The sequence below is a fragment of the Mus musculus genome, chromosome 9, assembly GCF_000001635.26.
Source record: "Mus musculus strain C57BL/6J chromosome 9, GRCm38.p6 C57BL/6J".
Lineage (NCBI taxonomy): Eukaryota > Metazoa > Chordata > Mammalia > Rodentia > Muridae > Mus > Mus musculus.
Window position 1 is genome coordinate 83688018 of NC_000075.6, and position 25884 is coordinate 83713901.

Below are 25884 nucleotides of genomic sequence, written 5' to 3' on the forward strand. Positions count from 1 at the left end.
GTCAAGTGACGAAAACAAAATGTCAGCTATGTCACACGTATTCATATAAACAACAGCGTTGGGGAGAGGGCTCAGGGCCAGAGACAAGGCTCAGGGCTGGAGACAAGGCTCAGAGCCAGAGACAGGACCTAGGGCTGGAGACAGGGCTCAGAGCCAGAGACAGAACCTAGGGCTGGAGACAGGGCTCAGGGCTGAGACAGGGCTCAGGGCTGGAGACAGGGCTCAGGGCTGGAGACAGGGCTCAGGGCTGGAGACAGGGCTCAGGGCTGGAGACAGGGCTCAGGGCTGGAGACAGGACTCAGGGCTGGAGACAGGGCTCAGAGCTGGAGACAGGGCTCAGAGCCGGAGACAGGGCTCAGGGCTGGAGACAGGGCTCAGAGCCGGAGACAGGGCTCAGAGCCGGAGACAGGGCTCAGGGCCGGAGACAGGGCTCAGGGCTGGAGACAGGGCTCAGGGCTGGAGACAGGGCTCAGGGCTGGAGACAGGGCTCAGGGCTGGAGACAGGGCTCAGGGCTGGAGACAGGGCTCAGGGCTGGAGACAGGGCTCAGGGCTGGAGACAGGGCTCAGGGCTGGAGACAGGGCTCAGGGCTGGAGACAGGGCTCAGGGCTGGAGACAGGGCTCAGGGCTGGAGACAGGGCTCAGGGCTGGAGACAGGGCTCAGGGCTGGAGACAGGGCTCAGGGCTGGAGACAGGGCTCAGGGCTGGAGACAGGGCTCAGAGCCGGAGACAGGGCTCAGGGCTGGAGACGGGCTCAGTGGTTAAGAGTCTTACAGAAGACCTGGATTGAGTGTCCAGCACCCACCTAGTATGGCTTACAGTTGCTTAAAACTCCAGCTCCAGGGCATGTGACACCTCTGGCCTCCTAGGACACCTAGACTTAAATGCACACACACACACAATTTAAAAATAATAAAAAGTAAGTCTTTAAAAACTGCAGAATGTGTGGGGATGGTACCTATGGAAGAAATAGAATCCTGTGAGAATCAACAGGACAGTGTCTTGAGAATAGCATCTTCCAGCAATACTGCACAGAAATTATATGTGACCAGGAGAATATTAGACAACGTCAGTGTGTCCCTACAGTCTGACTGGCTTCAGTCTCCATGTTCCCACCACCAGGGACCACTGGACAGGAAGAAATCTGTGCAACCAGCAAGTTATAAGTCCTGCCAGGCCCACTTAACGCAACACGACCTGGTCTGAAGATACAAATATTAACAGGAATGGAGATTGTGACTTGGCGTGTGTGTGTGTGTGTGTGTGTGGTGTGATGGGTGTGATGGGTGTGATGTGTGGTATATGACTGTGTGTATGTGTGATGGGTGTGTGAGTGTGTGTATGTGTGTGTGAGTGTATGTGTGAGAGAGTATGTGTGGTGAAAGTGTGTCTATATGTGTATGTGCATATGTGTGGTATGTGTGTGGGGTGTATGGGGTGTATGATGTGTGTAGTATGTGGTGTGTATGTATGTGTGAGTGTATGATGTGTTTGTGTATATGTGGTATGTAATGTGTATGTGTATGGTGTGTGCTGTGTGAGGGTGTGTGTGTGTGATAGTGTGGTGTATGTGTGTATGGTATGTGGGGTGTGTGTATGTATGGGGTATGTGTAGTGTGTATGGTGTGTGTATGGTATATATGGTTTGTGTGTGTGGTGTGTATGTACAGTGTGTGAGGGGCGTGATGGGGATGTGTGTGTGTGTGTGGTGTGTACAGTGTGTGAGGGGTGTGTGTGTGTGTGTTTGCGGAGAGGTTGTGGGAGTGCATTAGTTACTCTGATCATATGACCAAATGCTCAGTATAAACAGCCTGAGGGAGGACAGATCCCTGCAGCTTACAGTTCCAGGGGATTCGGCCCATGGTTATTTGAGCTCATGCCTGTGGGAAGAATCCTAGTGGTGAGAGCACATGGTAGAGAAACATCTTCACTTCGCTTCCGAGGAGGCAGTAAGCAGGGGAAGGGGGAAGAAAGGGGGAGTGAGACTTGAGAGATCTATAAAGCCCACGAGCTGGGTCCAACCATTCAACACGTGAACTATAAAGTTCAAACCGTGTGCAACAAACCAGAAACCTGATAGTGGGGGTTGTGTCTGCTCCAAATTGGGTAGGAAAGAAATACCTGATTTTGTTCATATCATATTAAGTCTTTCTTCCAACTCGATGCCATTGAATTAGTCAAAAACTGAATCCTAGTTGTCCTTCTAAAACACCCATAGACATGAAAATAATTATAATTTTAAAAGTACTAAGTGTGGGAGAGATACTAGACAGAGAAAACAAAAATAGCTCTTACCCAGCACCATCGTGATGAATAATTACCCTGTGCCCTTCTCATAAGACACTGAGGGAAGCCCTGTCTGGGTTTAGGAAAGATGAAGGGAACGCTAAGAACTTTAATGGATCTCCATTCACCTCATCTGTGAATCCTTATGTCTGTGTTCCAGTTGTAAGAGCCCAGGAGGATTTACCCCAAGAAAAGAGCCTGCTGAGAAGTAAAGGCCAATGCATAGACGTGGAATGAGGATCATGTGGGCACCCCTGGGATGAGTTGGGTAACTCCATACAAGGACCTTTATACTGAACAAGCTAAAAACAGCACAGAATAGAATTTCAGAGCACCAAGGTCTCCCATTTTAAAAAATGCAATACCTTCCTTCACAAAACACACAACATAAATGCTGATTTGTATCACATTGTCCTATTTCAACTTTGTCCTAAAGGTTTGACTCATGAAGAAGCAAACAGTTGTCACGTCCATTTTTAAACCTAACTGAATGTCATGTCTCCTTATGTGTCCCACTATCCCAGATATTGCTAATATTTTGAACCTGAAATCTTCCAAATGGCTTCTTTTCTAAGTCATTTTGAGAATGTAGAATTAAGTACGTAATTATATGACTGAGAAATACTTTTAAAGCTTGCTCTCACTATGACTTAAAAAAAAAAATAGTGCGGTTCTCTATTTGTATTCCTCGGAGGATGGCTTCCTGAGTTAGGTATAACTCAAGAGTGCCTCTGCAGGCCCATTAGTCGCCTTTTCTAAATTACATGAACTCTTTCAGGCCCCCCAGAGTGCCCACAACTTAGGAATAAATGAATGGATTATATCTCACGCCACTGTATTTTTAAACGATATATATTAACAACCAGCACTGTTGGGCAGTTTGGGGCTTTGGAGATTACAGTCACAATTATTATAAAACAGAAGATTCTCCTTACAGAATAGGAAGAACAAAACCATTAAACAAAATGCAAAATTAGCCTTCACTTTCACTTGAAGAAATCCAGACTACAGATCAATTCAAGCTTTGATCAAGGTCGCAGTCTGGTTTCTGGGCAGCAGGAACTGGACTCAGGCCTCTACACTTTTTGGCACCTGTTAATGGTTGCTACCACCAATTCTTAAATTGTTTGCCAAAAAGACTATTCATTACCTCTTGTCACATGATTGCCATCTAGTGGTGACAGTGCTTATAGTCGCGTATTCAATGACAAAGGCCAGAACATCGAGAGAATGAGATTTAATTTGTCTTTCCAGCTACTGCTTTTTAAGGTATTTCGTCTATGTTAACTTAGTTAGTACTCGGAATACCATGGTCTAGAAATTTTTATCCATGTAGAAACGTTCCTATAGATGAAGGAATTGGGACAAAAACAAAAAATAAAAAATAATCACACCACCTTGCTCCCAGGTGCAGTCGCTAGATGGCGCGCTTCCCGGGAGCTCGGTGTCTGTCGAACGGCTCAGGACTGTGAGGCTGTGTTCTCTGGGGCAGCAGCACCAGCACAGGTAGCCGCCACCTTCTGTTTGTTTGTTTGTTTGTTTGTTTGTTTGTTTGTTTGTTTGTTTGTTTGCCTGCTTGCTTGCTTGTTTGTGTCTTGTCTTGTTTGCGTTCCTTGGGCTGCAGTGTCTGCCTGGAACAGCCGGTAGGATCCAATGACACTTCATCCCAGGTGAGGAAAAGGTATGTGGTGTTTTCCACTCACACAGCGCTTGAAAGCCTTCCAAGCTCACTCAAGATGGACTGAAAACCGAATCATCACAGTGCTGGAAAAGCGAGGGACAGGAAGAAGTTGGACCCCGTGCAAGCCCTGTGTGCTCTTCCGAAATAGCTCATGGCAGTTTCAGACCCCAGTCAACAGATTGTCGCTTTACAGACGAACCCAGTTTGAGATTGCTTTTCTGTACCTGGGCTGTAAGAGTTTGCCCTTTTCTCCGTTCCTAATTTTGTATTGGCCACTGTCTGTGCTTATGAAGCAAGGGCGGTGCTTCCTAGAATCCACTATCCTATTCTGGCAGTTGTAGCATTTAACTAAAGACAACATTTGAAAACATTTATAAATTTTAAAATGAAGCCTTTTACATAAATTAAATGATTAAAAACTTTGCATATTTTTTCCATTGTAAATACCAGCGTCTCAAAAGCAACAAAGTTTACAACCTAAAGCCGTTATTCTTTTGCTTAGACAAAAACCAAATAACTCTGGAGCTTGTGAGAGGTCTGTTCAGAGCTTATGTGTTCACACAAGCCTGGATTCAGTCCCCGGAACTGTAAAAGAATCTGTATACTATGACCATAGTTTTAAAACCGAAGCACAAAACCCACAGACAAGACTGTAGCTCTGTGAAAGGACACTTGGTGATGTGAGTTAGGCTCTGGGTTCCATCTCTAACGGTGCAAAATAAAGCAAACTAATTTCAAATGTAACAAGAGAGAAAACAACATCTGGAGTTCTAAACTTCTGCTATGGCATGAAAGTGACTTTCTTTTCCTTTGTACCGTTCTTAATTTTCTATACTTCCTGTAAACATGCTATGTGATAAATTAAGATGACATTCATTATGATTTCTGTAATCTGACACTTCTATTGTTAAAGCCTAAAAGGTATCCACGCTTATTTTTATACTCAAAAGCTACTGTTTTCATCATCTGTCATTTAAGGTAATCAACATTTCTGTAAGCTTTCTAAGCATCTGAATGAAATGACGCAAGCCACAGCAAACGGATACATACACAACACTGTGCATAATAAGACATCCTTTGGGAGGTGGGCTCTGAAGAGATGGCTCTTCATGGGCTGCTCTTCCAAGAACCTGGGTTCAATTTCCAGCACCCACATGGTGGCTCACAAGCATCTACAACTGCAGTCCCATAGGATCCCTCTTCTGGTATGCAGACCACACAGAAAAAAATATGTATTAAAGTAAATGAATAAATCTAGAACAAGTAAACCCTGTTTGGTTTGGAAGACATAGTTTTCATGCAGACGATACCTCCCCAAAGCTAAACATCAAAACAAACCCATTATCCAGGCATACCTTGTCTCTGTTGAACAGAAGGAAGGGGTCTCCTGGTTGTCAAGTAATAGGTGAATGTGTGAATGCTGCCGTCACTACTTGCAATGAAGATAAACTCCTTAGCATACGTCTTAGGTCATGACATAAACTGAGAAGAGTAATAAGCCCCTGTAGAGAAAATGGTCTCGACTCACATGACATGAAGTTGGAGGCTGTAGTACAAAGCAAGAGTAGTCATGACTACAAGACAGTTTTGAGTGGGCTGGACTGCGTTAATAAGAAAATTGGAGGAGGCCGGAGTGATGATTCAGCAGTTAAATGATTGTTACTCTCTTAGAAGAGTAGTTCCCAACACCCCATCAGGTGGCTCACAACTGCCTGTATCTCCAGCCCTAGGGAATCTAACATCTGGCCTCCATGCTCACAAACACACACACAGAGGAAGGGGAGGGAGGAGGGGCTATGCGTGCACACATTATTAGAAATAACATGAAGCTTTAAAAAAATTTAGGAGCTAGCTGAAGAGGCACCTCTTCAGAGGAGGTGGTAGAGGAGCTGCTACAATTACAGAGGACCTGGGTTCAATTCCTAGCGCCCACATGACAGCTGAGAACTGTCTATAAGTTATAGATAAATTTTAAGTGATAGATCCTATAACTTCAATTCTAGGCAATCTGAGACTGTGCTCTCTGGGGCAGCAGCACCAGCACCAGCCACCACCGTTTGTTTGCTTGTTTGTTTGTTTGTTTGTATCTTGTTTTGTTTTGTTCCTTGGGCTGCAGTGTCTGCCTGGAACAGCCGGTAGGATCCAATGACACTTCATCCCAGGTGAGGAAAAGGTATGTGGTGTTTTCCACTCACACAGTCAACAGTAAAAGCACTCTCTTCTGGCCTCTGCAGGCATCAGATAGGTAAGCATTTATATACATAAAATACAAATATATTTTAAAAACTTAGTAATGGAGAATATTGGGGCCTTTGAACTCAGACTGATCCTTGTGTGGAGTTCTCTCTCTCTCTCTCTCTCTCTCTCTCTCTTCTGTTTTGTTTGCTTTCCAAGACAAGGTTTCCCTGTGTAGCCCTGGCTGTCCTGGAACTCATTCTGTAGTCCTGGCTGGCCTCAAACGCAGAGAGCTGCTGCTCGGATTAAAGGTGTGTACCCAAGCCGGGCGTGGTGGCGCACACCTTTAATCCCAGCACTCGGGAGGCAGAGGCAGGCGGATTTCTGAGTTCGAGGCCAGCCTGGTCTACAAAGTGAGTTCCAGGACAGCCAGGGCTACACAGAGAAACCCTGTTTTGAAAAAACCAAAAATAAATAAATAAATAAATAAATAAATAAATAAATAAATAAATAATAAAAAATAAAGGTGTGTACCACCACCACCCAGCTTAAAAAGAATTCATAGTGAAATGCTAATACCGTCATTCTACATTAATTATATATTTATTGATTTGTAAACATTGGCATCAATCATTTATTTTTTTAAGCATGTATTTTAAGATGCCCTGGGTTCAATTCAAGTTTGTTATTTGTGTGTTTAAAACATAGGCTATTATGCTCTCAGCCTTTGGTTAAATATTTAAGTTAGCATTTTAGTGACTTTTTGTTGTTGTTGTTGTTAAGTAATATTGGCTTTTATTAAATGCATTTCTACAAATCATTTTAAGAGAAACCATTGAAAATTAGCAATGTGATTTGTATTTTTTAAGTCAGTGATAGAAAATAAAAGAACAAGGGGACACCTATTAATTAAAATTCCCATGCACTCGCAAGACAGGCTAGAAGTTGATAGATGCACAGAAGGGAAACTGATGGATGCAGGAAGATGACCCTGTGGGTGTCTTTAATAAAACTCCACTCTTTGTGTTCAATTTCTTCTTCATTTTTAATGAAGAATGCAGTTATCCTAATGTAATTACAATAATCACAACACTTGCCTCTTCCCCTCCCTCCATCTAAACCCTCCCATACACACCCCTTTCTGCCTTTCCATTTCATGTCTCTTCTTTCAAACTCACCTCTCCTGTTCCCAGCCTTCCCCGGGTGCCTTCAGTTCCCTGTGGAGGGGTCAGGTCGCCTGGGCTCTTCTCCATCCACGTTAGCGCATCCATTGATTTAAGTCTTGTAGACTTCTTTTTCTTGCCTTTTAAAAAATGTATTCCATGTGCTTGTGTGTAAGTGTGCGGGTGCACACGTGTGACTGAGCACCTGCCGAAGTCAGAGGACAACTTTTGGGAATCAGTTTTCTCCTTCCACCATGTGGGTCCAGGGGTGGAATTCAGATTGTTAGTTAGTATTGGCCGCAGACGCTTTTATTTCCTGAGCCCATCTCTCCAGCCTGATATCCCTACCCTTTATTTATAAAAGTCTCACCTAAGCATTTTAAGCTATCTATTCCTGGGTATTCTTTGGTTTGCTACAATTTGTTCATATTTGAGCTCTCTGTTTATTGTTGTTGTTGTTTTATTTGTTTGTTTGTTTGTTTGTTTGTTTTTCTCTCACTAGGACTAGTTCAGCTCCATAAACATCCCAGGGAAAATACTGGCTCAGTTCCTCTCCTTCTGAGGTGTTGCAGTAGAGGTGAAACTGGCAGTTTATAAAGCTTTGAACACAGGTCCATGTAACTGAGTTTTCACCACGTGGCTTGTGGGCTCCGCCTACTCATTCACTCTTTCATTTGTATGTATACTTGTGTGTGTGCCTGGATGAGTTTGTGTGTACTCTATGTGTTCAGGTGCCTGGGGAGACTAGAAGGTAGGTATCAAATGCCCTGAAACCAGGAGTTACAGGCAATTGTGAGCTGTCCGACCTGAGTGCTTGGAACCAAACCTGGTGATAGGTTATTTCTCCACTGCCAGTGAAATGAGCCAATTTAAGCCAGATTAGATTATATTAAAGACAGGTTTGTTGGGAAGCTGTTCTTGGGTGAGTTTGCTGGCCCCAAGAATTGAAGCCAGGGGAGTCACCATGGGGAGGAGGTGGAAATAAAGAGAGTTGGGCAGGAATGTACAGAAAAGAGGTGAAGAAGGAGAAGGAGAAAGAGAAGGAGGAGACACCAAAATATCTCAATTATATAGGGAGGAGCCTCTAGGGAAAGGGCAGCCCAGCCCCTGGGCTAGAAAGTTCAGGGTTTGGGGCAGGGTATCCCAGGTAGGGACTAAGGGATGCTGGGAGAACCAGAAGGTCTGGTCTGCTTTGATGTATAAAATATGCACCTCAGTCGCCTGTCCTGGGGTGAGAAACCAAACACCTGGGTCCTCTGCAAGATCAGTGAATGCTATCAACCAGTGAGCTTAGCCTCATCTTGAAGTAAAATCATAAAGCCAGAGGATGAGACAGTAATCACACAGTCCAGACTTAACAGGTAAGGAATACAGTTCCACATTTTATCTAGGATCCAAGATGTTGGTGAGTTCAAAGCCAGTTGCCTCCTCTTAAACTAATTTTCCAGTATTTTGTACAAAGGTAACCTTCTTTAGAGCCCTCTCTGTGCCCGTGGAGATAGAAATAAGCCTTTCAATAGAAATGTACAGCCTGTGTGATCCAGTGGGTGAGTGAAGCACACTAGTGACTGTCTTGACTTCTCTGGTCCTGGAGGGAGGAGAGGAGACACTCAGTCACTAACAGCCCTTGGTCCTCTGTATCAGGCATATAGGTTGTGAAGGGGCTGGAAGTAAATCAAAAGAAGTAAACAGACTCCTGAGAAGTATAAGTGCTTGATCTGGGGCTAAAGCGATGACTTCCTGGTTAAGACTGGCTGCTCTTACAGAGGAGCCATCTTCTGTTCCCGGCATCCACATGGCAGTTCCTAACCATCTATCTGTGAGTCCAGTGCCAGGGACTCTGCTGGAACTGGTGATAGCCTTTCCTGGTCCCTGTGGACACTGCATTCATGTAGTATACATATATACATGCAGTCAAACATTCATACTCACAAAGTAGAAATAAATAAATCTTAAAAGAAAAAACAGTATTGACCAAAATCCTAAGCAGACATGAACCATACACAGTGCAACGGCATATGTGTTAGATCTCAAACTCTGTGTGAGAAAAGGGTATACACTTATGCGTCTCCATATAGACCAAGGATTCCTCTAAGCCAGAGGACGACATCCAGAGGCTTCCATTTTTATCTTTAAATTTTCTCTTATTCTATTTTTACTTTGATAATTAACTAAGATTGTTTAGAATTGCCATTAAAAAATCCACAAAATTCAGATTCCAGATACTAGTACTGTGTGTTAAAATCTATAACTACAGTGTTATAGATTTTTACCGTCTCCTTATTTCAATTTTATCTGTTCACCCTAGCTTAAAAAATTTATGAAAACCAAATCATAGTTATTTGATAATTTCAAGATCCTTTGACTTTGGTAACATACATAAACAATTTTTTTGTCTCAGTTTTAGTTACTCACCTTTTTAAAATTCTCATCAATTTAAAAATGGAATTTAAAGCAATTATGATAGGATATTAAATTATCACTTAAAATATTGTATATAAACTTTTCAGAAAAAGTTTTGTTTTCATTTTAACTCTTAAAATATAAAATGCAAAACTGTCACAAAATTGACTATACGTAAAATTAAATGTATTTATAATATGTGTGTAAGGACTATGCATTTTTTACTAAAAGAAGGAAGTACACCCAATTGTTAGGCTTTAGTTGACACTGGGATGCTACATGCCCTTTGTGTTTGGATGAGCTTTTAATATGCGAGCTGTGCTTTCTCCAGGCCAGTTCGCTGCACCCCGGGCACTCTGTGTGCAGCTTCCTGCATCCTTTTATTTTTTCTTTCCTTTCTCAACATTAATTGTGGATACTGTTTCATCTTAAGCTACTGTCAGGACCAGGTACATTTGACAGGCTGATAGATGCTGCCACGCATTAGAGCACACAAAACATGGACCCTCCTGAGCAGACATTGCGCATACATGTCGTATTTTTATAATTTTGCTCTCCAACCACAAGGGTTCTCAGGTTTCATACTCAAGATATCTCATTATTTACATCCAAACACTGAAGGGCTAAAGAGATGGGTTTAGTGGGTAAAAGCGCACACTGTCTAAGCAGAAGGGTCTGAGTTAGGATCCCAACATCTGGGTAAAAAGCTGAACATAGTTGTGCTTGGGACTGGACATGCGGCATGGAGGAGGGTAGAGGCTGCCAGCCTTACTCTAGGTTCAGGGGGATCCTGTCTCAAGAGAATAAAGCGGACACCGGAAATCCTCTTCTGTCTTTTATACATACTTCTACAGGTATGAGCACTCCTGCCCCACAACACGCATGTGCATCTACCACACTTATATATACACCCATGAAGAAATAAGCATATTTGTATATTCAAATTTGAGAAGCTGTAAAATCTGAAGCATTCAGATGAGGGACACACAACTTACATACTGTAATAAATGTGTTGGTGGTGTTTGCTCATACAGCACTTATTATGTAGCAGGTACTTTGCAGCATAATGCATAACATTGTGAGGTAGGTAGACCGTTATCATCTCCATTATAGAGATATAAAAATAATCCCGCAGAGGACATGCAGTTTGCTCAGGATCTCACAGCCATTAGCAGAGGCTCTAAGAAAACACCTCCAAGGCAGTTCTTAATGCTGGGTATGTGGATGTATGTGGATGTAGCTGCACTGTGGGATGGGGAAGATGGTCATGAAGTGGTGAACTCTGTCCTATTTAAAGAGCTGTACTTGAATAAACTGGACTACAGACCAGATTTCCTGTTTTGTTTTGTTTTGGTTTTTCCAAGAAACTGCAGAAGTTTGAATTTTCTGTGCATGTAACCTCCTAATTAAAACATTGAGATAATTCAAAGAAAAAAAGAAATCACTGATGGACCAAACAAAGAAACAAATAGTTTCTACTTCTTGATCCCGCAAGAAACAAAATCTGATCATCCTTTTTGAAGGCACCTCTAGCCAGCTTAAGGTCAACTACAAATGAACAGAAAGCACTAGACCCTTGCCAAGGCCTACTTGTCTATTGCCCTCTCCCACTGCTGCTAAGCATACCTCCCTGCTAACACACACACGAGCATCCTACTATAAGTCTAGAGTGCAGATCTACTGACAGCCAAGCTTGCCTGAGCCAGAGCTCTCTGCCCACAATGCTTTTAGAGGTCAACATGAGAATAAGAAACCACACAGCCACGTGCAAAGGTTGGTCAGTTGGCAGTCGTTTGAATGGTGGAATCGTCTTTAAAAATATACTATTGTCCCTTCCAACTTGTTCTTGGTGAAGTATCAGATAAATAAACAGAAAGAAGGACTTGAAATGCTGATCGGAATCTGTGATTTTTTTCCTCACAAACAATTTAGTCTTCCCAGAGGAGCTATACTGCTGCCATCCCAGCTGCCTGAAGTGTGTAACTATTTCCCTCAAAGCACGTGGACAGCTAGTTCAGTAAGATCCCCAGAAACCTTTGCCCAGCTCGCTGCCCAGACATTATCATTACTGCAGCATCCTTGCAGACAGTCCACAGGCCTAGGAAACTCCATGATTTGAAGGCTTTTGTTCTCTTCAGTTGATTCATTTGATTTCTTTCTAGGAAAAAAAAGAAAAAGAAGTTGTCTATATATTTCATGCTTCCAGTGCTCATGGGCTAGAGACTTAAATGTCAACTGGCTGAAATGGTTGCTTTAAAAAAAAAAATTCCGGGAAGATGACTTTCCTAATGTCAGCAGTTCTGGTTTTTGAACTGACTGGATCTGTACCCCTGGCTGGCATTCACACAAAAGCTTCCTACAGCTGGCCTTTCTGTTGCAGAGATGGGAGCCCTCGCTCACCACCTCACCATCCCCTCCCATACCTGTGCCTGGTGGCCTCATCTCTGTCCCATCATTTACATTGTGTCTGTTCCATTTCTTCAGCATAAGCATGTGATATGACACCTCTGCAACCCTGCCAGGAGACTCGGGCGTTCGTTTCTCCCTCCACTGTCTCACCCCCTACGGCGGGCAGCAAACTCAATCTATTTAGAGAGCTGTTAATTAAGTGAACTAAATGGGGTCATGTATATATGAACAGAGAAAATAGAGAGAAAATGATAAGTGTGCTCTTTCGAAAGGACTGAGTAAGCTCTAAAGCTCTATAAAACTTTAAAAAATAAAATAAAATAAAAACCTCAAAAAAACCTCTTTGGAGAGGATTTTCCTCCACTGTGATCTCACTTAGGGTTTGGTTTTTTGGTTTTTTTGGTTTTGTTGTTGTTGTTTTTTCCCTGAACCAAGCACATTTGCTTTCACTGTGCACAGTGGTTTCAGTCTCATTACAGGTACGTTTGCATGGTTGGGCAAAAAAGACACAGCCGCACTTCAGAGAATGCCGATATTGTAAGTCCTCACCACTGCACTGTCCAGGGAAATGCTGCTTCCTTAGAAAGGATTTGGAAAGTGCACTGCTGAGTCTCAAAGAGGACAACCAAGGAGCATTACAGCTACAAATGGTCTGTTTTCAAGGCGATGACTGGAGAACTGTTTCCCATTGCGAATTCGGATAACAGGAATTTATTTATGCGTCATGTATGTACTTACAAGCTATGTAAGGAGATGCACGGTGACAGCCAATTTCTGAGAATATGCCTTGTCATGATTTCAGCATAGGATCTCATGTATGGATAATGTACAAAGTTGCAGGGATGAGCCCCAGGGCACTTGGAAGCACCATCCACAATATTATTGCTCTTTAATGTGGAAACATGCTGTAAGGCAGAGCGAGCAATTCCCATGTTGCCATTCACAGGCCCGGCTCTGGACCTTTCGATTCATTACACACTAGGGTCTCATTCCTAAGGCCAAGGAAAGACATTCACACAGCTTGACACAATCCTTTATGGAGCTAGCTGCTGAGGAAATGAAATCGCATGTGGACCCTGAGCACGTTTGTGAAAAGTGGACCGGCATGTGATAACGGATCCACCAAGTCCAAGATCCATAGAAGAGTTTTGAGAAAGCTGAGAAAGGACAAGTTTGAAGGCTGGAATGGGAGCAGAAGGTAAGGTGGGGGCAGGGAGGGGTGAGGACTCACCACTATCTCAATGAGAAGAGGTAGTTCTTATATGAAATGGAGTTTATAGATTGGTGAAATCGGGGAGATTTAGGAGGGAGCATAGAAGACAGAAAATACAACTATATAGAAAGGTGATTGACAGGAATCAAGCTGGACTCCAAGGAAGGGGCACAGAGGTGACTAGACTGACAGAGACAGAACTTGAAAGTTAAGCTGACTCTTTACCCACAACTCGAGGAAGAGGCTCTAAGTTAACACTGTGACCTTTCTTCTGACTTATCTCATTGCTTACAAACTTTTGTAGCTCTCTCCTATTAACCAAAGCATCTGGTGGTTTCAATCAGACAGTGAGCATGTGTGCTCACAGATGCACAAGGCATGGCTGCCGTGGGGTGGAAACAGACAAAGAGGATCTAAGGCATCCTGAGTACCCAACTCCGTCCCAGACAGTCAGTCTCAGACAGCTTGCAAACTCATAATTACATAGGCATACTAGGAAAATGCATTATTTATAATTAGATAAATCATTAAAATAAAAGTAACAGTAAGCATATTTTACTGTTGTCTATTCTTGAGATAATTTTAGTCCCCTGTAGCTACATGATGCAAATACCACAGAGTGATGTGACACTAGCCATCACCCCTGGTGACAATGTATCCTGTGTGTCAGCCATGAAGGTGAGTAAGGTCCAGCACATCTAGCATAATGTACTATCTTCAGGAGAAGGCCTTCTCTTTATATCAGAACAGAATTTTTTTGGAAATTGCCTCATTAGAAAGTAGGTGCAAGAAACATCTGAGTGTGGGGGTAACAGTGGCGGGTGTTCATAATTCCAACACTCAGGGCTCAGAGGCAGGAAGGCCACAAGTGTAAGCCAGCCTGAACTATACACAGAGACCCTACCACAACACACACACACACATGCAGAGAGAGAGAGAGAGAGAGAGAGAGAGAGAGAGAGAGAGAGAGAGAGAGAGAGAGAGAGAGGTCCAAGATAATAAGTAATATTTCTCTAATCTTGGTGTCCATAGTTTTTGGTCATTTAAGAATACATTCAAGGATATTCATCAAACACGGTCCATGGCCACACTAAGTTGTCTTGGATACGATGAAGCACAACATGAGCAGCAGCCCCCTCCCCCCAAGAAACCTGTCGATGAATCCACCATCAGAGGTGTGCTTGGAGATTCCACTAGAGATTAGAATAGGAGGCAATACAGAGTGCAAGTGTGTGTGTGTGTGTGTGTGTGTGTGTGTGTGTGTGTGTGACAGGAAACTCGAACCTGCCCACGGTTCTTGAAAACGTAACTGTGTCTTGTAGAGGCATCACCTGTGAGGAGGAATGGCCCCATGTGCCTGCAGGTGGGTAAATCTGGGAAGGAGCAGAGCTTCACCAAGGCTGTGGTGGTGGGAACTGGAAGCCTTTGCAGTGTGGGTCACATCATCTGGGCAATGGAAGTTCATGCATCGCACTTGGTAATTTTGTACAGCCTTGGGTCAGAGCTTTCCAAGGCTAGGCCCTCCAGGGCCACCTGGGCCACCTTCGTCACCCAGAGCAAGGGTGTTGTGCCAGGGGGAAAGGAGGGTGGAGAGCAGGGAGATCTCAGAAAATAATTCAATCTGAGACTTGAAGGAAATAAGGATGAGAGCAGGAGTGGGACCAAAGCCACTCTGGCACGTGTTGTCATCATCTAAAGAGCCAGTCCCAGCGTCTAGAGGTGTTTAGGAGTATATTTGGGAAGTTGGAAGACATGGAACAAGGAAGGTAAGCACCCGTGTAAGGCGTTGCACTCAGCAGCTGGTCCAGGTTCAGGTGCCCCTGAAATTAGGCCTGGGGCCCTGAGATGATGATTAAGCCGTCAGGTCTTAGACCAATACATCCAGCACCAGGCAACTGAGAAATAAACTGACATGACATGATTAAAAATAGGTGTTTCTATATAATAATTTTGCAGTCTCATTGCTGGAAAGACAAGAGTGTATCATCTGCATTCATCGCTTTTGAAACTGCTAAACTCAGTCCTACATTTCTTCACATAGAATTGAGATGTGGAGTTATCAAAAGTTGACAGGCTGAATTATTGGCTATTTTCAGAGCCCACACAAAGAGTTTCCCATGAATAACACTCAGTGTGTGCACTGACAGAAGAGAATTATTTAGAGCTATCAAATGTGTTATTACAGCTTACCCTCTATGCCCTGAAGAAGACTTTTCTTTGACTTCTAGAATGAAAAGGAAAAAGATATTCACAGAGAGCTGACAAATGACAAAATACCATTGTTGATAAGAGAAAGGGGACAGTAGCAAGGAAAGTCTGCAGTATTCAATTAAAATCTTCCCCTCCCCTCTCCTTTCTTTGTTTTTCAATAGGTCTATACATACCACACACTTAAAAAAAATCAGAAAAGAACTCAAGGTAATAAATTTCTTTGAGATGCTGGTTTTATTACATATATGCATATATATATATATATATATATATATATATATATATATTATATGGCAAGAAAAAAATAATGTTCCTTATTTTGCATCCAAAATATTATAAACTACCCCAGTGTGAGGATACAATCACCTGCTATCTGTCTTAAGGGGGAAAATGTTATAAAAACTCTGACTTTAACTACTAGGAGATGACTCAGAAGTAAATAAGGTGTTATTGTTATGCTGAGTACCAAGTCTCATGAGGCACTTCACTTACTCTCTGTTCTAGTGCTGTGAAGAGACCATGACCAAGTCAACTTATGAAAGAAAGCATTTAACAGGATGTCTGATTACAGCTTTAGAGGGTTAGCCCATTTTCATCATGGCGGAGGAGTGTGGCAGAAGGCATGGTGCTCAAGAGGTAGCTGTGAGCTTTACTGATCCACAGACAGGGGAGGGGGAAGGGAGGGGAGGGAGGGGAGAGGAGAGAGAGAGAGAGAGAGAGAGAGAGAGAGAGAGAGAGAGAATGATGCAAGTGGCTGGCATGGGCTTTTTGAAACCTCAAAGGCCACCCTGAGTAACACCTCCTCCAACAAGGACACACCCCTAATCCTTCCAAACAGTTTATCAACTGGGGATTAAGCATGCAAATATGTGAGCCTCCATTGTCATTTAAACCACCACAGCAACTAAGGACATCAAATTTCCTCCCCCCCCCCCCATAGAATTCAAGTCATGCTAAAAATAAAATAAATGCTATAGAAATGCCAACAAGTTTTCATAACCCTAGTACACAGACTACACAAGGAACTCTCTGGCATGCTAGGGCATTCAGGGACAATGTCTCTTCTTGGGAAAAGAGAGCATTTCTTCCATAACTTCTGTTTTTAATCCACAGACAGAGTCATTCCCTCAGGGAAATTCTTGCCTCTATATTTCTTAAAAGTGGGGTTTTTAGGCCAGTAGTCCTTACATTTATCAACTTTTTAGTAGAGTATGCTATTTTTATTTACAACACAGAAAATACACATTTTAAATTGTTGGTTGTTTTTTCTTCCTAGGTTATATTTTATTTTTTGATCTCTATAGAAGTGTGTCTTTTATTGAGAAACAACTGAATAAGCAATTTGGATCAAGCCTCTAGATACAGGGGCAGGAGGACTGTAACTTTAAGACTAGCCTGGGCTACATAACAAGCCTGAGTCATGATAAAAGCGAGTGCTTGTGTCTATTTCAGTTGAATATTCCTTAAGAACCAAAGTGATGAGTCACCATGGGAAATGCTGCTATGGACACATCTTCAAGAGTTTGATGATGAGTTCTGTGGGCTGTATCCTGGGTATTCTGTACTTTTTTGGGGGGGGCTAATATCCACTTATTAGTGAGTACAACCCATGCATGTCCTTTGGGGTCTGAGTTACCTCACTCAGGATGACATTTTCTAGTTCTAAAGCAGTAGGCTGAGCAGTCAGTATGCCTCCCACAGTGCATCTTGATTAGCTACTGCCTTGGGAAACAGACCTAAGAGAAAGAGCACAGCCACTCCTGGGTGTCATGATGCCATTTCCTCCTGGGTTCACAGAGAGCACTCATGCCCTGGGTTCTACAGGGCTGGTGGAGGGCATTCAGTTATAGCTAGCAGGCTCTCAGAGGAGCTCTGTGGGTCACAGATTTCCCCAATAGCTCTACAGTGTCCCTTTTCTGGCCACTGCCATATTGAACATAAGACTGAGTCTGTATACTTCAGAGAGCTACCTCATGGAAGTTAGGCTACACATAACTGAAAGATTGACACTTATGTTGGCTGCTTTTGAGTTGTTAGTGTGTTTGTCGCCTCAAAGCCTAGTCTTCCTTATCCTTTCAGAAACAACTTGGTTTCTATATGTCCCAATATGGCTAGAACCATACATCAAATTAAGATGGCAGATTGAGTTTCCTCAAAAGGTGTCAGTCTTAGACAGTAGTTGATTCTAGGTTGTTGTTTTTTTTTAAAGATAATAATTAAAGATTTTTATAAGCAATTTGTAAAAGAAAATATTTTCCTTATCTTTGGTGTGTCAAGAGATACAGAGATCCTGAAGTGCATTTGATGTTGGAATGCATGTGTTGGGTGGTGGGTATGACACTGGTCTAGAGCCTATGTCTAGCCAGGGAGCCACTGGAGAACACTTGTACCCCATCCATGTCAAGACACCTTAGTGTGTTCTTTCCCTTCTGTTCTCCTGCATTCTCTGGCAAAGTCTGTTTTAAGGTACAGCCTGGCTTCAGCTGTACTAGGAGCCATTCAAGAAAGACCTATCCTCTCTTCCAACATGCCAGTGAAGGGGAGAGCAGTGTCCCTGTCACCGAAGCTCACTAGTGAAGAACAAGGAGTGAGAGCGGGAGGTGGCAGGCAGCCCTGTGATTGATTGGATGAGGCTGTTCTCATCTGACACATAAGACAACCTGGGATGCTTAGCATCTAAAAATTCTCCACTGCCAGCCCACCTTCCGACCTCAGTGACTTGAAGCTACAGTTTCACTGTGCATTCAGAAATTCTCCACAGGGTTATTCAATAAGGAACATGTTGTTCCCACCACCTTACTGTCATCAGTGCCTGAGCTGTCACCATAAAAAAAAAGTGACATAATGCTTCACCAACAAGCAGCTCTCGAGCTCTCGGGGGCTTTGAACAAGAACGGGTTGTTTCTTATTTGTGCTGCCTACCTAGCCCAGATCAGCTTTGCTCTCTGCCCAAAGTCATCTTTCTCACATGCAGCTGCAGCCTACCTTCTGAAGTATAGCTAGTTACTGTGGCCAAGGGAAAGAGGACACAGCAAAGAATGTACTTCCTTCAGGTTTCCACTTCCCAGGAGTCATGCACATGACATCCCTTTCCTAAGGACACACTGCACACATGGCCTGTTGGTTCCCACACTCACACACTTCCCACAGGACCTCTTGAGTCCCTTGAAGAAGAGTATACTGGTTTTTTTTTTTAATTGAATAAACCGTCCTCAGATTTAAAATGTCCCAAGGCTAGGAAATATAAGGGAAAAGATGAGAAAGAAAAGAAGGAAAACTCCAGCCAGGGTGTTCTTGTGAGTTTTCTGTTTTTCCTCATTCCCACTGTGCTTGGTTCTCAATCTCCCTCATGCTGAGACACTAATCCAGTACCTTATATTATGGTGACCTTCACTCATAAAATTAATTCATTACTACTTCATAACTGTAATTTTGCTACTGTTATGAATTGTAATGCAAATATCTGTGTTTTGCGATGGTCTCAGGGGACCCCTGTGGGAGGGTAATGGCCCACAGGTTGAGAACCACTGCGCTCACACCTGAGATGCTCACTGAGCAGAGAAGAGAACCCAGGGTTAAAATAAGACCCAGGAGTCTGGCTGGAGAAGGAGATCAGGGAGTACTGTAAAGAAGAGAAAATATAAAAACTATATGCACTGAGAGTCCAAAATTCAAAAGAAAAGTTGGTACCTCTGGAAGATGCCCAAATACAGGAAGCTGAGGAGAGCTTTTGAGATGCTAACTTCTCCCTCACCATCATACCACAGCCTCAGGAGGATTATCCTTTGAGATGTATATGTGTGGCTCTGGGTAGATCTTTGCTGTTCTGGGACATGCAGAGCTCAGGATAAACACATGGGCCCTTTACAGCATGGAGTGATCACTGGCCTGCACTGCCACAAGTCAGCAGGCCAAGCTCTGGCCCCAGCCTCTTTCCAATGGTTTCTAAACATGCTCACCTCGACCACTTCCAGAGAGCCCCAGGAGGATACTGGGGAACTGCATAGTTACTAGTGAAGAGGTCAACTAACTAAAGAATGTTGGAAAATTCCACCAGGCACCCCTCCCCTCCTGGAAGAGAGAGGTCATGAAGCAAGTAGGCACCTCTCCCCGTCCCCCTGAAGGGAATGGCTGATTACATTCCTCAGAAAGACCACAGGAGGGACCGACCTTTGGCCACTCACAGGTAAGGGAAGCACTTGCTATCTCATTCCCTAAGGACCAATCAATTTAAAAGTCTCACTGTTCTGCCAATCACATTGTGCCTAGACTCTGGTGCTCTATTCCGCTCCTGGAAACTGTATAAAAACTCATGAATGGGCCGCCTCTCCTTTGGGTGCAGGACAACCCCAGCATGCTGGAACAATAAATTCCTCTTGCTTTTGTATCAATCCCTGGCTCCGAGTGGTTCACTCAGAGGGTTTCCTGTAGCTAAGGCTCATCAGAGTCTTACACTACATCATGAATCAGGGGAGCTCAGGTATGAACTCTAGCCAGGTGTCCATCTACAGACAATCTACATAAGCTGTGTGAGTTCCATTCCAGTGCAAACCTCTCACCCGTGAGAAATCATATAAAGTTGTTGTAAGAAGAAAGAAAAGAAAATCTTAGTGGAATAACAAATCTGGTGCTACATACACTGTTTTTCATAACAAAAGCTGTCTTCAATGCCACTTTTCTAGTGGGGACGTTCAGCCATCACCACTGAATGTCAGAGTGTCCTCTCACATTAAAGCCACGAGATTGCCTAATTGTCAGACAGTGTCTGCTTATCCAGGAGTGTAGCTGGGAGGGTGGCAAGTTATTCCTGAAGACCTTGCCTAGGTCATGAGACAGCAGTGGGCTTGCTCACACTGTCTGCCAGCTTTCCATGGCTTGATAGTGGAGCTGGTTTAAAAGCTGTATGTGCCACAGGAAGTATTTCTGAAAGAGAATGCATCCATGTTGCTAGGTTCTTCTTAACCCTGTTTTCTTACCAGCACGAGACTTCCATCATGAGGATTTAGGTACTTTAGCTTGACAGGCACTAGTAAGTGCCACAGTGGATGAGACAGTCACATTTTATCCCTCAGTCCTTCTTCTGTGACCTTCAGGGAGTGACTGTTGCTTTTGGAAACCTTTTTTTTTCCCCCTTTAGTCTGTAAATGGGAGTAATCTTATTTTGCACAGATGTGTGAAAACCTTTTCTAGCACTGTAGAACCCTACGAAAATTTAAAAAAGAAAAAAGATAAATGAAAGATTACAAACATTATTCCAGGTGTGCCAAGGCAGGCCTGTAGAGATGGCTCAGCAGTCAAGAGCACCATCTGCCAGATTTGATTCTCAGCTCCTACTTGGTGACCCCAGTTCCTGGATCTCATGCCCTGTGCTGACTTCCATGGGTTCCTGCATGCATGTATGTGGTACACTCAGCACACACACACACACACACACACACACACACACACAATAGGCAATAAGTAAATTGACTAACACCAAATTATGTTATTTGGTAACATAGTAATATCAATGATTAATTAATCATTATTAAGATTAATTAATATTAATTTTATTAATGTTTAAATTGATTTAAACTACTACTATAATTTTGTTTTAAAATTTTAATTGTTTACTTGATACACATAAACTATACATATGTATGGGAATGTATATGTTTTAATACATATACATTCTGTGCAATGACCAAATAACAACAACAATTTATCACATGTTTCTCATGGGTGCATTCAAAATCCCCATTTATCTTTCCTTTTGTAGAATGGCTAGCATTGGAAAGACTAAAAAAAAAAATTAAATAGCAAAAGTTGACAAAGCAAATAAATAGCACAGAGATACAAAGAGGGATGTTTTCACACCATTGATAGGAATGTAAGTTAGGAGAATCATGGAAAACAATATGGAGCTTCCTCCAAAAAAACAGAAGTATAAATTTTACCATGTGTCCCAGCTACCCCACAATGGGAGTATGTTCAGAGAAAGTGGAATCAGGATGTCAGAGAGCACCCTCCACTCCCATATTAGAGCGCTGTCCAGGACAGGACAGCTAAGGTGGATTGAAGTTAGGTGTCTATCAACCACTGAATGGAGAAAGGGCATATGGGACATATAGCCTCCATATTGCTTAGCTTCTGAAAATGAAGACCTTTTCCTTTACAGAGATGTGAGTGAAACCCAAGGACATTATATATACTGAAAGAAATAAGCCAGGCACAGAATAGCTAACACTGTGGGTTCACTATCTGTGAAAGCTGATAAGAAAATTAAGCTTAATAAAGAGTAGCAATTACTAGAACCTGAGAATAGGGAGAGGAGTGGGATGAGGGAGACTGGATAATGAGCCCTGTGGTGGCCTGGATAGGAATGACCCCCACAGACGCATGTGTTTCAATGCTTGGTCCATAGGGAGTGGTGCTCTTAGGAGGTGTGGCCTTGCTGGGGTATGTGTGGCTTTGTTGGAAGACATTAGCCACTAAAGAGTGAGCTTTGAGATCTCAGGATCTCAAGCTCAGTGTCAGAGGTTCACAGTCACAGGAAGACCTGTTGCCTGTGGATCAAGATGTAGAGCTCTCAGCCCTTCTCCAGTATCATGTCTGTCAACATGCCACCATGTTCCCACTGTTATGATTTTGCTTAAGAGACCTGGGTATGCTTTACTGCCTGTAGAGTTAGGAAATGATCTTTGGTTTGAGAATTCAGGATTGCAAGCTAAAAAAAAAAAAAAAAAAAAAAAAAAAAAAAAAAAAAAAAAAAAACGAAATGAACTTATTAGACCTAAGAGATTTGTAGCAGCGCTGACTTTAGCCTTAATTGCAATTTTAACTTCTTTTGCATTATATACCACAGTCTTAGTTCAGCAGCTGCATACTACTCATTTTGCTAATGATAAGCATAGGAATATTTCCATAGCTTTGTCAGAGCAACATATTATATAGATAAAAAATTAATAGCAAAGGTTAACCCCCTAGAAGAAGTAGTGCTGGCAATAGGGCAAGATATTGCAAATATTAAGACCAGGTTAGCTACTAAATGTCATGCTTCTTTCCAATACATTTGTGTCACCCCCTTACCTTATAATACAACCATTGATTGGGAAAAGACTAAAGCTCATTTGCAGGGAGTATGGAGAGATACTGATATTTCTCATGCCTTGGAACAGTTAAAGGCAGAAATTTCAGATATTAGTAAAAGTCATTTGGGCACTTGGAACATTGATGAATTGGCTAGAGATTTGAAAAACAACCTAAGTGGATTGAAACCCCATAGTTTGGGTTCAATATATAATCCTACTTGTTATTATTTTTGACACTGTTTTATTAGTAATCATTGTGTTTCCACTCATCTTTAGAGTGCTCCTGAGGTCTGTAGCTATGACAAGGTGGGACATCCTGGAACTTCGGCTGGAAAAAAAAAAAAGGGAGAAATGCCATGCACTCTGGTCAAGTCAGCTTGACAAGCCGAGAGGCTTGGAAGCTACTCACAAGGCAGAAGAGTTTCACGGAAACTCACTCCTGGAGTCTGGCGTTCTCTCTAACCCATACATTAATTTTCCATTCCCGAGTTAGTTTAGTGAATGGATCCACATGCTCTCTTTTAGTATTATCCTATTATAAGTGCCTTTTAAGATTGAATTCTGACATAACTAAAGCCTTTGCCAGTGTTCCAACAGTCCTAGAAAATCCTTGAGCAAGACCATGGGCTTGGAAATTCAGTAAGAATGTTGCTATTCAGTGACATTCAGAATTGCCTTTGGTACTACACAATCACTTTGAATAAAAGCTAAGTCACTGCCCTACACAGGAATTTACCATCACCTAGGAAGAAGGAAGTTTCAGACCTAAGGAGAAACCAGAGTAGATACTTAGAACTATAGATAGCTGAGTTACACCCATACACACGTATTTACAATGGCCTAAGGGAAAGGTGGACCATACAATAGACTAAAATAAGAACTATGGCAAGGGCACGAAGCCCTTGACCCTGGCTTCTAAGATTAAGTGAATCTTAGGTGGAGCCCTTGTTGATCCCAGTTGTTAACAATGAATTCTATCCCAGGTGGTTCCTTTTAGACCTTCTGTGTTTGCATTCCTCTGTTTTATGTAAGAATCCAGTAACCTCTTTGTACCTTGCGGGTATATCACCCAACTTCCTTATTGTCTTCTGTATAAAAAGTTTGATGCTCGATTTGACAAATTACATTCAGATTCTACACAACCTCTCCTGTGTGCATCTGTCTGTCAATTCATCCGACGCTTGCCCACCCGCGACTAGAGACCTGTTCCACGCAGACAAAGGGGCCCAGAGGGTCTGCGGCATCCCACCATGATGATAGTAGACTAAAGTTCAGAACTGTAAGCAGCCCCATTAAATGTTGTGCTTTATAAGAGTTGCCATGGTCATGGTGTCTCTTCACAGCAATAAAACCCTAACTAAGACAGGCACCAGAATACAGGTGGATGGCAAGGGTGAGCTTTAATGTTCCACAGTGCAGCGGAGTGACTGAACCTCACAGAGATCTCTTGATGCAAGCAGCTTAAATAGTAGAGGAGAGCTCAGAGCTTCCAGTACAAAGAGGTAAAGAAATGGAGATGCAAACTTCTTTGATATAACAAGTACATAGTGTATACATATTAAAATATCACAATACGCATAATAAATATGTATGATTATTGCATGCAAATCACAGTTTTAAATTAATACTTCAAAGTGAGACTTTTCAAGCCAGAGTTCTTCTGTTGAACACAGCAGGTATTTACCATGTGCCTGAAAATAGGCAGTTCTTTCATTCATAAGAATCAGTAAAATTATTTTTATTTTTATTTTTAAAAAAAGGTGTGTCGTTTAAACATTTATACTTTCCCTGTACTGGTTTATGTAGAGATTTCCCTGATGAACACTGTGTGAGAATTTTGATAGTTCACCAAGGCCAGCCTAGAAAAATAGCAATTTTAAAATTACAAATCAAATCTCAACGTGATGTTTAAAACATTAGCATGCATACAACAAAAGAAGCCTCCTGTCAAATTGTGTTTTTTCTCACCACGCTAGCATTTTGTAAGTGAAAGTTTTGAATTAATAAATGGATCTGAATACAATCATCTTTGGGCCATTTCTTTGCGAGGGGTAGCCAGACCCACTCACTGCCTGACAAAAAGCAAAAAGAAAAGTTGAATACATTTTCTAGTACGTTTGTTGATTAAAGGAGAGACACAGCAGGTTAAATTCATGTAAAGACATGTATGAGAACAGGATGCTGGAACACTATACTACTGCAACCTTCCTTTGGGTAGAACATCACCCCTCCCCGACTAACTTTCCTCCCTTGTCCAGCCAGGCTCGAAAGGCAGGACACAGCAGAGGGTATTAAAGATAGCATCATTGTCATTTTCAAAATGAGCTTGACTTACAGTAGTTGCTGGTGATGCTGTTGGTTCTCAGGGTGAGGCAGATACTATTGACCACTTCTGGCATCGTGTTCCCTTGTATCCCTGACAATAAAATGGTCTACTTTGCTTGGATCTCAGTGTGGTTCCCCTTGATACTGGATCACCACTACTCTCTGCTAACTCCCTACTAGGGATGGCCGAATGTGATGTCAGTGGAGTTCCATGGCATCGCTGAGAAAATTTCTGCCTACATAAAGGCTCACTAATGTAATCCCTTTCCTTCTTTGAACACTATGATAGGACAATGTGATATTTGAATATACACAATCTTTTGGGTACCCATGATGGGAAGAAGAGCTAATCAGGGGATACTCAGCATGCAGACACTGTGGAAACGCTGACCCATGTCCTAAACTGCTAGGCAACCATGCCACCCCCAGGCGACTCATTAACAAACATATTGGGTAAACTACTATTGGGTGTCTTTGTTTTTAATAACAAGAATTACCCTAACAGAAGGGTCTTCCAAAGAATTTTCTCCCCTCATTCTCATTTCCTCCCCTATTATACACAATGCCATACATGTAGGCCACAAAATACCACAGCCAAGAGCCCCTCTGCAGCATCATTTCACAGATGATAGATTAAGGAATTTGGAGTGGTTACCTTGTTGGAAACATCAGCCAAATGTGGTGTAAATGTTGATAGGAAAGAGAAAAGAATGCTGAAGCGTGTTGTGATGACTCTCTCAAAATCACCTCCTATTGGTCGTTTTGTTTTGAACAGAGAACATGAAAATTTTAGATATCTGGGGTAAGTGGAGAGGAAAGACAGTGAAAAGGGAGTCTGGAGGTAGGGGTTCCTTTCCTATTCTCTGAGGCTAAACTTGAAGTCCACAAATACAACATGGGTAAAGGGTGCATTTTGCAACCTTCCTGGAAGTGCACAGTGAGTATTCCC

General features: G+C 42.6%; 2 long non-coding RNA genes across 2 annotated transcripts; both read left to right on the top strand.

Moving 5' to 3' along the window:
* The first annotated feature begins 3457 nt into the window (after positions 1–3457).
* On the top strand, positions 3458–5230 carry Gm2109 (predicted gene 2109). The gene is made up of 3 exons (NR_046066.1): positions 3458–3554; positions 3694–3791; positions 3993–5230. It is a non-coding gene; the product is annotated as a predicted gene 2109 (long non-coding RNA).
* Positions 5231–6762: 1532 nt separating this feature from the next.
* Positions 6763–22964, top strand: Gm39385. The gene is made up of 3 exons (XR_870964.2): positions 6763–13314; positions 19598–19726; positions 22887–22964. It is a non-coding gene; the product is annotated as a predicted gene, 39385 (long non-coding RNA).
* Positions 22965–25884: the final 2920 nt, after the last annotated feature.